This window comes from Camelus bactrianus, chromosome 4 (assembly GCF_048773025.1).
Source record: "Camelus bactrianus isolate YW-2024 breed Bactrian camel chromosome 4, ASM4877302v1, whole genome shotgun sequence".
Classification (NCBI taxonomy): Eukaryota; Metazoa; Chordata; class Mammalia; order Artiodactyla; family Camelidae; genus Camelus; species Camelus bactrianus.
Genome location: NC_133542.1, coordinates 37,130,479 through 37,143,094, shown reverse-complemented (window position 1 = coordinate 37,143,094; position 12,616 = coordinate 37,130,479). Strand labels below are relative to the sequence as shown.

The following is a 12,616-nucleotide window of genomic DNA, read 5'->3' as shown; positions in this document are numbered from 1 at the left end:
TGCAGTACTGATTTCAGACAAAATAGACTTTAAAACAAAGGCCATAAAGAAAGATAAAGAAGGACATTTTATAATGATTAAAGGAGTGATACAAGACGAGGATATTACACTTGTTAATATGTATGCACCCAATATAGGAGCACCTAAGTACATACAAGAATTACTAACAGAGATAAAGGGGGATATTGATGGGAATACAATCATAGTTGGAGATTTTAACACTGCATTAACATCAGTAGACAGATCTTCTAGACAGAAAATAAACAAGGCAACAGAGAAATTAAATAATACAATAGAAAAACTAGATTTGGTGGATATTTTCAGAGCATTACACCCCCAAAAAATAGGATATACATTCTTTTCAAGTGCACATGGAACATTTTCCAGGATCGATCATGTACTTGGGCACAAAAGAAACCTCAACAATTTTAAGAAGATAGAAATTATCTCAAGCATCTTTACTGACCACAATGCCATGAAACTGGAAATCAACAACAGAGAAACAAAGGAGAAAAAAAGGAAAGCATTGAGATTAAACAATATGTTATTGAAAAAACAATGGGTCAATGAGGAAATCAAAACTGAAATTAAAAAATACCTTGAGACAAATGACAATGAAAGCACAACCACTCAAAACCTATGGGACACAGCAAAGGCAGTGCTAAGAGGGAAGTTTATAGTGATACAGGCCTTCCTCAAAAAAGAAGAACAATCTCAAATAAACAATTTAACCCACCACCTGAATGAATTAGAAAAAGAAGAACAAAAAGCCCCAAAAAGCAGCAGAAGGAAGGAAATAATAAAGATCAGAGAGGAACTAAATACAATAGAGATTAACAAGACCATAGAAAAAAATCAACCAAACCAAAAGCTGGTTTTTTGAAAAAGTAAATAAAATCGACAAACCTCTGGCCAAACTCACAAAGAAGAAAAAAGAGAGAGCACAAATTAGCAAAATAAGAAAGGAAAATGGAGAAATTACAACAAACAAAATAGAAATACAGAATATCATACAAGAATATTATGAAAAACTTTATGGAACCAAGCTGGATAACCTAGAGGAGATGGACAAGTTTCTGGAAACATACTGTCCACCAAGACTGAATCAAGAAGAGTCTGAACACTTGAACAATCCGATCACTAGAAAGGAAATAGAAATAGCAATTAAAAACATCCCTACAAATAAAAGTCCAGGACCAGAAGGCTTCACCAGAGAATTCTACCAAACATACAAAGAAGAACTCATACCAGTCCTTCTCAAACTCTTCCAGAAGATTGAAAAGGAGGGAATACTCCCAAACTCATTCTATGAAGCCACCATCACCCTGATACCAAAACCAGGCAAAGACACTACAAAAAAAGAGAATTATAGGCCAGTATCACTGATGAACATAGACGCCAAAATCCTCACCAAAATTTTAGCAAATAGAATCCAACAACACATAAAAAAGATTATACATCATGACCAAGTGGGGTTCATCCCAGGGACACAAGGCTGGTTCAACATACGCAAATCAATCAATGTAATACATCACATCAACAAGAGAAAGGACAAAAACCACATGATCATCTCAATCGATGCAGAAAAAGCATTTGATAAAATTCAACACCAATTTATGATAAAAACTCTCGCCAAAGTGGGTATAGAGGGAACATATCTCAACATAATAAAAGCTATGTATGACAAACCTACACCCAGCATAGTACTCAACAGTGAAAAACTCAAAAGCTTCCCACTAAAATCTGGGACAAGACAAGGATGCCCAGTATCACCACTCCTATTCAACATAGTCCTGGAAGTCCTAGCCACAGCAGTCAGGCAAGAGAAAGAAATAAAAGGGATCCAAATTGGAAAAGAAGAGGTAAAAGTGTCACTATAAGCTGATGACATGTTACTATATATAGAAAACCCTAAAAGGTCCACACAAAAGCTACTAGAGTTGATTGAAGAATTCAGCAAGGTAGCAGGTTACAAAATTAACGTTCAAAAATAAGTTGCATTTCTTTACACTAACAATGAATCAATAGAAAAAGAAAGTAAAGATACAATCCCCTTTAAAACAGCACCCAAAGTAATAAAATATCTGGGAATAAATCTAACCAAGGAGGTGAAAGAATTATACACAGAAAACTATAAACCACTGATAAAGGAAATTAAAGAAGACTTTAAAAAATGGAAAGATATTCCATGCTCTTGGATTGGAAGAATCAATATTGTTAAAATGGTCACACTGCCCAAGGCAATCTACAAATTTAATGCAATCCCTATCCAATTACCCAGGACGTATTTCACAGAACTAGAATAAATCATAATAAAATTTATATGGAACCATTAAAGACCTAGAATTGCCAAAGCATTACTGAAGAGAAAGAAAGAGGCTGGAGGAATAACTCTCTCAGACTTCAGACAATACTATAGAGCTACGGTCATCAAGACAGCATGGTATTGGTACAAAAACAGACATATAGACCAATGGAACAGAATAGAGATCCCAGAAATGAACCCACAAACTTTTGGTCAACTAATCTTCGACAAAGGAGGCAAGAATATACAATGGAATAAAGACAGTCTCTTCAGCAAATGGTGGTGGGAAAACTGGACAGCAGCCTGTAAAACAATGAAGCTAGAACACTCACTTACACCATATACAAAAATCAACTCAAAATGGATCAAAGACTTAAACATAAGACAAGATACAATAAACCTCCTAGAGGAAAACATAGGCAAAACATTATCTGACATACATTTTAAAAATTTTCTCCTAGAAGAAATAAAAGCAAGAATAAACAAATGGGACCTAATGAAACTTACAAGCTTCTGCATAGCAAAGGAAACCAGAAGTAAAACAAGAAGACAACCTACGGAATGGGAGAAAATTTTTGCAAATGAAACCGACAAAGGCTTAATCTCCAGAATATATAAGCAGCTCATACGACTCAATAAGAAAAAAGTAAACAACCCAATCCAAAAATGGGCAGAAGACCTAAACAAGCAATTCTCCAAGGAAGACATACAAATGATCAAAAGGCACATGCAAAAATGCTCAGTATCTAATTATCAGAGAAATGCAAATCAAAACTACAATGAGGTATCACCTCACACCAGTCAGAATGGCCGTCATTCAAAAATCCACAAATGACAAATGCTGGAGAGGCTGTGGAGAAAGGGGAACCCTCCTACACTGCTGGTGGGAATGCAGTTTGGTGCAGCCACTATGGAAAACTGTGGAGATTCCTCAAAAGACTAGGAATAGACTTACCATATGACCCAGGAATCCCACATCCTGGAACCCTACTTCAGGATGACACCTGCACCCCAATGCTCATAGCAGCACTATTTACAATAGCCAAAACATGGAAACAGCCTAAATGTCCATCAACAGGTGACTGGATAAAGAAGAGGTGGTATATTTATACAATGGAATACTACTCAGTCATAAAAACCGACAACATAATGCCATTTGCAGCAACATGGATGCTCCTGGAGAATGTCATTCTAAGTGAAGTAAGCCAGAAAGAGAAAGAAAAATACCATATGAGATCGCTCATATGTGGAATCTAAAAAACAAAAACAAACAAACAAACAAATACAAAACGTAAATACAGGACAGAAATAGACTCATAGACAGAGAATACAGACTTGTGGTTGCCAGGGGCGTGGAGGGTGGGAAGGGATAGACTGGGATTTCAAAATTGTAGAATAGATAAACAAGATTACACTGTATAGCACAGGGTAATATACACAAAATGTTATGATAACTCACAGAGAAAAAAATGTGACGATGTGTGTGTAAATGTCCATGAATGACTGAAAAATTGTGCTAAACACTGGAATTTGACACACTGTAAATGATTATAAATCAATAAAAAATGTTAAAAAAATAATAAATAATTAAATACACCGTTAGGGAGGAAGAGTCAAAAAAAAAAAAAAATTCCTACTGACATCCCTAATGAAAAGGGGAATGAAAACATATGTACCCTGAAGGTATTACCTGGTAAAAATGCACAAATCTAAGATGTGTAATAACATTTTACATTTGCATAAACATATATCTACCACAGATCAAATATTGAACATTTTCATTTCACCCTAGTAAGTTTTCTTAGGCACTTTCTCAAGTCCATCCTCACTCCCAGAGTTAACCACTATTTCATCTTCAATCACTGTAGATTCACGTTGCTTGTTCTTAAATTTCATATGCTCAATGGAATCATACAGTATGTACTGCTATTAATTTGTGTATCATTATTTTGTATTCCAGTCACCTTTCCTAGGGTATCTCAGATGGAAATTTTCATCCCCAATCTCTAAGACACCCAGCGGCCACTTTCAGGGCCCCACATTCTGTACTGATTGCTTTCATGAAAATCTATTTCCTACAGATATCAATTAGAAGGAGTAAAAAAAAAAATTCTTATTAAAGGAAAGCAGATATAGATAATACATATCAAGGAAAATATCCTCCTGATTAATACCTAAGAGTTTTTATTTCCATAAACATGTTCGTGGACTGACTAATCAGATGTCACCTTGATTCAAAGAAATAATTTTCTAACAGTAGTTCATCAGGGCCAAAGACAAACTTACAGTGAAGATATGTGAGCACAAGGAAAATATTAAGAGGAATGGGAGAAAAATTAGCATTAACTAAGAACTCATTATGGTCTAGGCGCAGTAAAGGTAAGCACTGGGAATTTAAAAATGAATATGCCACACTATAGCTCTAAACTGGTGTTACTCTTCTAGAAAATAATTTTATTAATGTGTATCAAAAGCCTGACTTACCACTGGATATTACAGAATATTTTAAAATATGTTCTTAAGGAATATTTAATGACAAAAAATTACTCAAAATATGAAGTTAAGGTTTTTTAAAAGCAAGCTATAAATATATAATATGGTGTAATACAGTATTTATGTGCATACATACATATGTATATACATACGAGTAAATGTACTAATAGTGCATACATACTAATATATACACATACTAATACGTTAACGTATATATGAGTAAATGTACTAATAGTATGTATGAACTAATACACACCTTAATTCACATTTCTTGACTCTTGAGTAAAAGTGCGTATTTCAGAATACCCTTTGTCAATAATCAACTTTTTCATCTTTGTCAACTTGATAGGCTAAATGCTATTTTAATTTAGATTTTTAGATACTAATAAACATTATTTTGCAAATCTTTGATTCAGTATTAAAGAGGGTATGAAGGAAAAATTACTCATATTCTGCTGGTGGTAGGAAGATTGATAGTTACTTTCAGAGGCAATTTGATAGTATCTATTAAAATGCCACACAAATATACCCTGTGACAAGCAATTCCTAGTTTTCAGGATCTGTCTTAGAGAAACTACTTGCATACGTGCCTGTAGGCCCCCACCTAAAGGCTCTAGAGAATAAGCCATGCGCTGAACTGATAAACAAGCTGTGAGAAATGTCAAGTAGCTGGCTGGCCTATTTAATGTATCCAGTATGGACAGCTGGATAGCCAGTGATGGGTAAGATCCTCAGAGGAGGACAACCTAAGACAGGCACAGCCGGCTGGATAAGAGATGGCCTACTTAATGAAGTTTTGTGATGAACTTTAAAACAATCTGTCCTTGATCATGTAACATCCTGTGCTTACTGCAGGAGCCTGGGAACCTGGAGCCTGGGAACCTAAATAGCTTAAGATTATTAACATTGTTATAACTTAGATGATATGTGAGGCACCATGCATTTTCTATATAAATCCTTTTCTAAGAATCAATAGACAGAGAACTGCTTTGCTTCTCTCTGCATGGTGTTCATGTGTCCATGATAACGTGCCACCGACAGTGCCCAAGGACATATATACACACTGCAACATTGTTTGTCATAAAAAAAGACACATAAACACACACACAAAAAAACCCAAGAGCCTGTGTGCTCATCAACCAGGGAATGGCTAAAAACACTACGGCATATCCATACCAAAAATATATAGCAACGAAAAATAATGAAGCAGTTTTAAAGACTGACATAGACAGATTTTTAAACATATTTTTGTGTGAAATACAAGGGGGAAAATGATACGTAGTGTATGATACTATTTTTGCAAAACTAAAACAAAAAGCAACATTGCACCCATTCTCAAATTACAAGTGTATTATGAAAATGCACAAAATAAAAAGAATACTGAACATATTTAATATGGTCACATTTGAGGTAGACACTCAGTTTGGTGGGAACATGGTCAAAAGAGATTTCAATAGTTTTTATATTTTAATTTGTTTCACGAAGAATGTATAAATTTGGAACTATATATTAATTCAGAAATTGAATTAATTTTAAAAAATCAAATTGCTTTCTGAATGTACCAAGTTCTGCCATAAAGACTATATGGTTAATTTTAAAAATATCAAGACCAAGTACTTTGTATAAAGAACATAGTACGTCCACGTGACTATGTATATATGAACTAATTAATCTGTACCATAGTGAACATAGAAATCTTTAGCTAAGGGAGAAGGGGTATAGCTCAGTGGTAGAGAGCATGCTTAGCAAGCGTAAGGTCCTGGGTTCAATACCCAATATCTCCATTAGAAAAACAAACAAACAAACCTAATTACCTCGCCACCAAAAAAAAAAGTTAAAAAAAAAAAAAACTTTAGCCAAATTTAGTTAATTAATTTAATTGTTGCCTGACTTAGTCTTATTATGTTAATTTCATGGGAAAGGCAATTAAGTTCTATACAGATCAGAGCATTCAGGTGAAAATTTTCCTGTTTACTTGGGCAATTTTTACTGTTTAAACTGTTTAGAATCTACAGGTTCAGAGACCTCTCTTGTCAGTTTCAGTTACAACGGACTTAATTACGTCAGAAATTTTACTTGTTATTCTTTAAACAAGTTCAGACCTAGAAAATCACAATACACTCATGAAGAAGGCAGGTAAGTCATACATAACTGAAATGTTATATTTTGGCCAATCTGACAACTTATTTCTATTCATTTTAATAAGTATTAACTATTATTAACTGTCATATAATGCTTTCCTTGTAAATTTATTTCCAAGGAAAGCATTAATTTATGAAGAAGCATAAATAAATTTTTTGGTTAATAGTTAAAAGGATTTCTAACAGGATATTATTCTAGAAACATTATCTCTCTTCACTTTTTGCAATTCAGGGATATTATTAAGGGAGGGGATGGTATTTGATAATAAGAAGACCTCAACTTAAAATGGTCTGGAACAAGGAGAAGTTTTATGGTGAATTTTTGATAAAGACAAAATGAATTTATTTATACTTTCTTAATGAAATAAATGAAACTTACTTAGTCATTTCCCTTTTTATATAATAGTTAACAAGTGTATAACTTTGTTACTTCCCTAGGAAAGATTTAATGGTAGTATAAGCCTTCCCTTCCATCTTCTTTTTTAGCCAGAAATCTTAGAATGAGAAGGACTGTCTTCAGTGTTGCTTTTATCTTGGTCTGCCTCTTAAGTGGTAAGTCATTAAGAACATACAAATCAGAAAGAGGGAAAATTACTCAAGAAATTGCAGAATCACAATAGAAGTGGAAGGTGGTCTTAAATAAGGTACTTAAGGTGCTTATAATGAGGTCTGAATGAACCCTTAAGTAATAATGAGAGCCAACATTTGTTTAGCACTTACTATATGCCAGGTACTGGTCTAAATATTTCATTTGTATTAATGCACTGAATCCTCATGGCAACTCTATGAGTTAAGTGCTATTATTTCCCATTTTATACATGAGTAAAACCGAGCTGGTAGATGGTAGACCACATGTTATTATTATTGTTAAGCTGCAACTAACCAAATTAGGTAGGAAGCCCTTATAAATATTTATGGCAAAGAAAATGAATTAATTAAACCAAGTAAGCATAGACAAGGGTCTCCTAGCACTTTTTCTGTTATATGTGCTAATCTTCACCAACTCTTAACATTCCTTCATTTATAAAAGTGTCACATACAGGAGATAACAGAGTTTTCAATCCCTTTTACAGAATTCCTAAGGCCCTTCAGACTAGGTAGATGTTCATGAAGGTAGTATCTCTGAACAGGCATGTTCAAGTACCATCATGGGAATTCTCCCTCAATGCAATGGTAAAGATGGTAATGATGACAGCTGCTCTATGCTGAACCCAGGAGTTAACAGGGCAAGGTCTCTTAAGAGTCAGAAGATTTAATGTACATACAAGTCACCTGGGGATCTTGTTAAAATGCAGAGTGTGATTCAGCAGGTCACAGGTAGGGCCTGAGAGTCTGCATTTTCAACAAGTTTCCAAGTGTTTGTCTAGAGATCACACTTAGGTTGGAATAATCCACAAGGCATTCCAGATAAATAAAATTCTAACAATGACACCTACAGAATTTTGGTACTTAATACTGGGACCACTATCTCAAATGCCTAGTGTTTGGACAGATAATATAAATGGGGGGGAGCGATCCAGTAGTGAAACAAGAGGTCAGCGAGTACCCAGCTGCTATGGAGAGAGGAGAGCCCAACACTGTCAGATATTCTGATTCTTCAAGAAAAAACAGAAATTCAGGTTTGTGGGAGAACTCTAATTTTTAAAATGTTAACAACTAATACCATTTTTGAAGGCACTATGGAAGTTAGACAAACCAGGTCTAGCCCCTGGACCGCTCTGATTCCCACACTATCCCTTACTAGATCCAACGCACAATTGAGTTCTGATTACCCCTTGAACAGAGAGCAGCAAGAAACTCAAACTGCAGAGGTTGGGTCTCTGCCGCATTTTAAGACCTTAAACTTCTCTCCTGTAAAGAATGTGGAATAAAGCATAGGGACAGGTAAAAAAAAAATCTCAAGAGAAGACCTTCTGTGTCTTGGATATTATGAAAAAAAAATGGTTCAGGCAAGGGACTGCATTAATTTTGCTGGACACACGGGGAAAATGTGAGGAGAAAAGAGGAAAATTCAGCATAAAAAGAAATTTTGAAGTAAGGAGTGCCCAAGAAGTAAGGAATAGTTATTTTAAGAAGATCACCATCATCATGATTTATGTTTAAATAATTACATATATATCTACAATATGCATTTAATTATGAAATATGGTTTATTGGATGTTCCCCACAATAAAGTCATGAAACAGAATAGCACATTTCAGAATTAATCATGTGAGGAAACTATTCATTTTACTTGTAAACTGAAACTTTAAATTTAGTTGTCAAATCAGAATAGATCATATGTTAGTTATATTAGTAAAAATCAACAATAAATTTTCAGACAAAAAATGACTGGAAGAAAGGAAATGGGATCTATGAACATATTTATAAGTATTCAGGAAATGGAATAAACACAGTCAGCAAAAAGGCCTAAAAGTTAAGGCACTGTCTCCAGTTGCAGAAAAGAAAGTCAGGGCAAAGGTTTTAAGAAGACTATGAATATTGGCTGTAGAATCAGAAAGAAGAGGGACCATCTGAGAGAAAGAGAAAGAAGCTAGAGCAGATCTCACCCAGGAAGACAATCCACTGCAGAGAAAGATCTGGCACCATGTTAAGCTCTCCACCTTGGAGGACCACTGGCACCAAAGGTCTGAGCCACGCAGTGGATCTCTTAAGCACAAGTTATGAGATTGAGAAATCATGAGTCCAGGAGGAAAACTAACTCAGGTATGACTTGAACAAGTAAGCAGCCCTAGTACTCTGGGCAGACGACTGATCCTGAATATTGGAAGAGTCAAAATGTCCAGCAAGAAGAGGGCAACATCAGAAGGTTTGGGATACACAAAGGCAGGCAGCTCCAGTGACACGGTTGCTTGCTAAAAACAAGAGCTTTGCATTCCAACAGACCTTTTTTAATTCCTGTTGCTGCCGCTGGAGAGAGCTACTTAAAATCTTGAGGCCTCAGTTTTCTTTTATGTGAAATGTGGGCAATTACAATACCTGCCTGAAAGGTTTATTGTGGGAAATGACTGAGCTAATGCATGTAAATTGCTAAGCAGGGTCCTTGGCATACGCTTAGTTCTTTAAAAAATATTTGTTGGTTGATAGTTGGTTATGGATTGAAAGTCTGTCATGCTCAGTGTGAGAACCAGTGTGGTATTTCCAAAATGTCTTTAGATGAGTTTGAAGCTGGAGAGAATTGTTAACAGAGGTTAATTATCCTCATCAGCCAGACTATTTTCTATTAAAAGTGATCTCTTCTAATCCCCAATATGTTGGAGGGAGATATAAAATACATTGCACAAAATGTTTGGTAAACTCTTCTTTGGAGTTAATCAGTGAATAGGAATGACATGGCAATGGTTTTCATACATTAAAAGACTGAAATTCTGAAAATTAAGACAAAAATTTCAGTTGAATTTTAGAAGAATCCTTTAGCAATCTGAGCTGTTTTTAATGGTGATGAGCTTTCCATCACTAGCCAAGGCTTCCTGCAAGCGTTATTATAAAGGTGATTCCTGAATTCAGTAGAACCAATGGTTCTCAAAAACTGGTCCAGACATCTATACTCAAATCACATGCCCTCCACTGTTTCTGTATATCTAAAATACAGATTCCTGGGCCTCATCTCCCACAGATTCCAACTCAGATTCTATGGGCGCTGTGGGAATCTGTATTCATTTTATTTGAACTGCTAAGTAAATCTGATGCATAGTCAAATATGGAAAGTGATCTTCCAGTTAATGTCTTACGATTTTATCTATGTTGACTAAGTTTAAGAATCTCTGGGCTATTTCTACATAACCAAAATAAAAAACACTTTTAAGCCACTGAACCTGAGTACTGAAGATAACCAATACGTAAACATTAATCGAACAATAAATACTCACAGAGAACCTACTATACATAAGGTTCTGCTTAGACATTGAAATGAAGGCCTAATAGTGGATATATGGCTGAAATCAAATATTCTGGCTAAATAACTGGTTTGACTTAATTAGGCTCTGAGGAACTGAATACATTTTAACCAACTAAGTTGTTTAGACCACCTGGCCTCATTTCTAGTTAGTATCAGTTCAGAGTGCTTCCAGTTCTTTAATGTAGCATATGTTATGAAATTCCCCTCATTACATTCTCAAAATAAAAATATTTTAAATTCATGTGAATTTTTAGCATCAATTTATGAAATATTACTTACTTTTTAAAGTCAAAAATCACTGCTTTATTTTTAGATTTCTCTTTCTCTCTTTGTCTTTTTTCCCCTCTCTGGTGTCCATCTCTATTTTCCCCATATTTTTTCTCTCCTGTACTTGGAGGTGTTGGAGGTTTGATCTGTAGATTATGCAACCTCTCGATCCCCTTCCATGGATGTCTTTTAGATTTTGGAACCTGCAGAACAAAAGCTGGTCAGTATTGTATAACAGAGGTCCATTTTAAAGGTAAGTCGTGACACTTCAAAAACATTTAATTAAAATGAGCACAGGAAAAATCCTTACGTAAGAGCAAACATTCACTGAGCATTTACTACATGCTAGATGCTGTACTAATCCAGGGCTTTACCTGGATTACATCACACCAACAAAACAATGGGGTGGGCTGGATCTTGTCACTACCACCATTTTAAAGATGAGGAATCTGAGGCATAGAAAGATTAAGAAATCTGCATGATGTTACATAGTTAAGGAGTGTTGTAGTCAATACTCAAATGTGAGTACTTTAACTCCAGAGCACACATCTCCTAAGAAAGCTATATATGGCCTCATTCACACCATTTACATCCTCACAAAAGATTAATACATAATTTGCTGGGCCCTTCTACGTGCAAGGCTCTGTGCAATTACACAAGTTTCATGCCCAGAAAGTCAGCTTTGCCCAATGTATCAAAGAGAGAAACATAAAAATCCAAATAATGTAAACATTAGATGAAAAACTAAAGGACATATGTTAAGCTTGAAGGAGAGGAGGCCTCCTTAACATCCAAAAAGCGAAGTCATAAAGAAAATAAAAGACTGAATATATCAACATTTTAAAGTTTACAAAATGAATGATAATCCTAAAATTTTAAAAATAAGGAATAAACTGGGTGAAAATAGTTGGAAAATAAATAACAGAAAAAGCATTAATATCTAACCAGAATAAACAAAGAACTTACAAAAAAAACAATTTTTTGAAAGACCAATAATCAAAAAAAAAATTGTTAAAGGAAATATAAAAGCAATTTTCAGAAGAGATATAAATGACTTAACCTAAAAACATAAAAAGCTGCTGAAACCAACAATAAATATCAAAGAAATGTGAATTACAGAAATAATATTTTTAACCCATCAGATCGCTAAAAATTATGAGTTTCATAATACCAAAGGTTAGTGACAGTATGGGGAAATGGGAACTCATGCATTTTCTAATGACTGTTTAGATTGGTTTAGCTTTGTTTAAGACAATTTGTGAATTTGGTTAAAATTTTAAATGAGCAGTCTTCTATAAAGCAATTTATTTCTTGGTATCTACCACAGAGAAGTACTTACATCTAACAAAAAAAGGCATGTATGAAGGTTATCACTGAGCATTATGTTTAATAGGAAAGAAACAGAAATGGCCTAAATGTTTGTCTATAGTTAAGTTAAATTATGATACATTCAGTCCACAGATTGCTATGCAATACTCAGAATGAACCAGATCCTTTTGTTAACAAGAAAAA

At 34.7% G+C, this 12,616-nt stretch overlaps 1 long non-coding RNA gene across 2 annotated transcripts in view; it reads right to left on the bottom strand.

Moving 5' to 3' along the window:
- Positions 1-12,616, bottom strand: part of LOC141577457 (uncharacterized) — a 67,502-nt gene that overhangs the window by 26,570 nt on the left and 28,316 nt on the right. For both annotated transcript variants that reach the window (XR_012506383.1, XR_012506382.1), the window contains exon 3: positions 11,117-11,307. This is a non-coding gene — a long non-coding RNA (uncharacterized LOC141577457). The remainder of the gene's footprint in view (positions 1-11,116; positions 11,308-12,616) is intronic.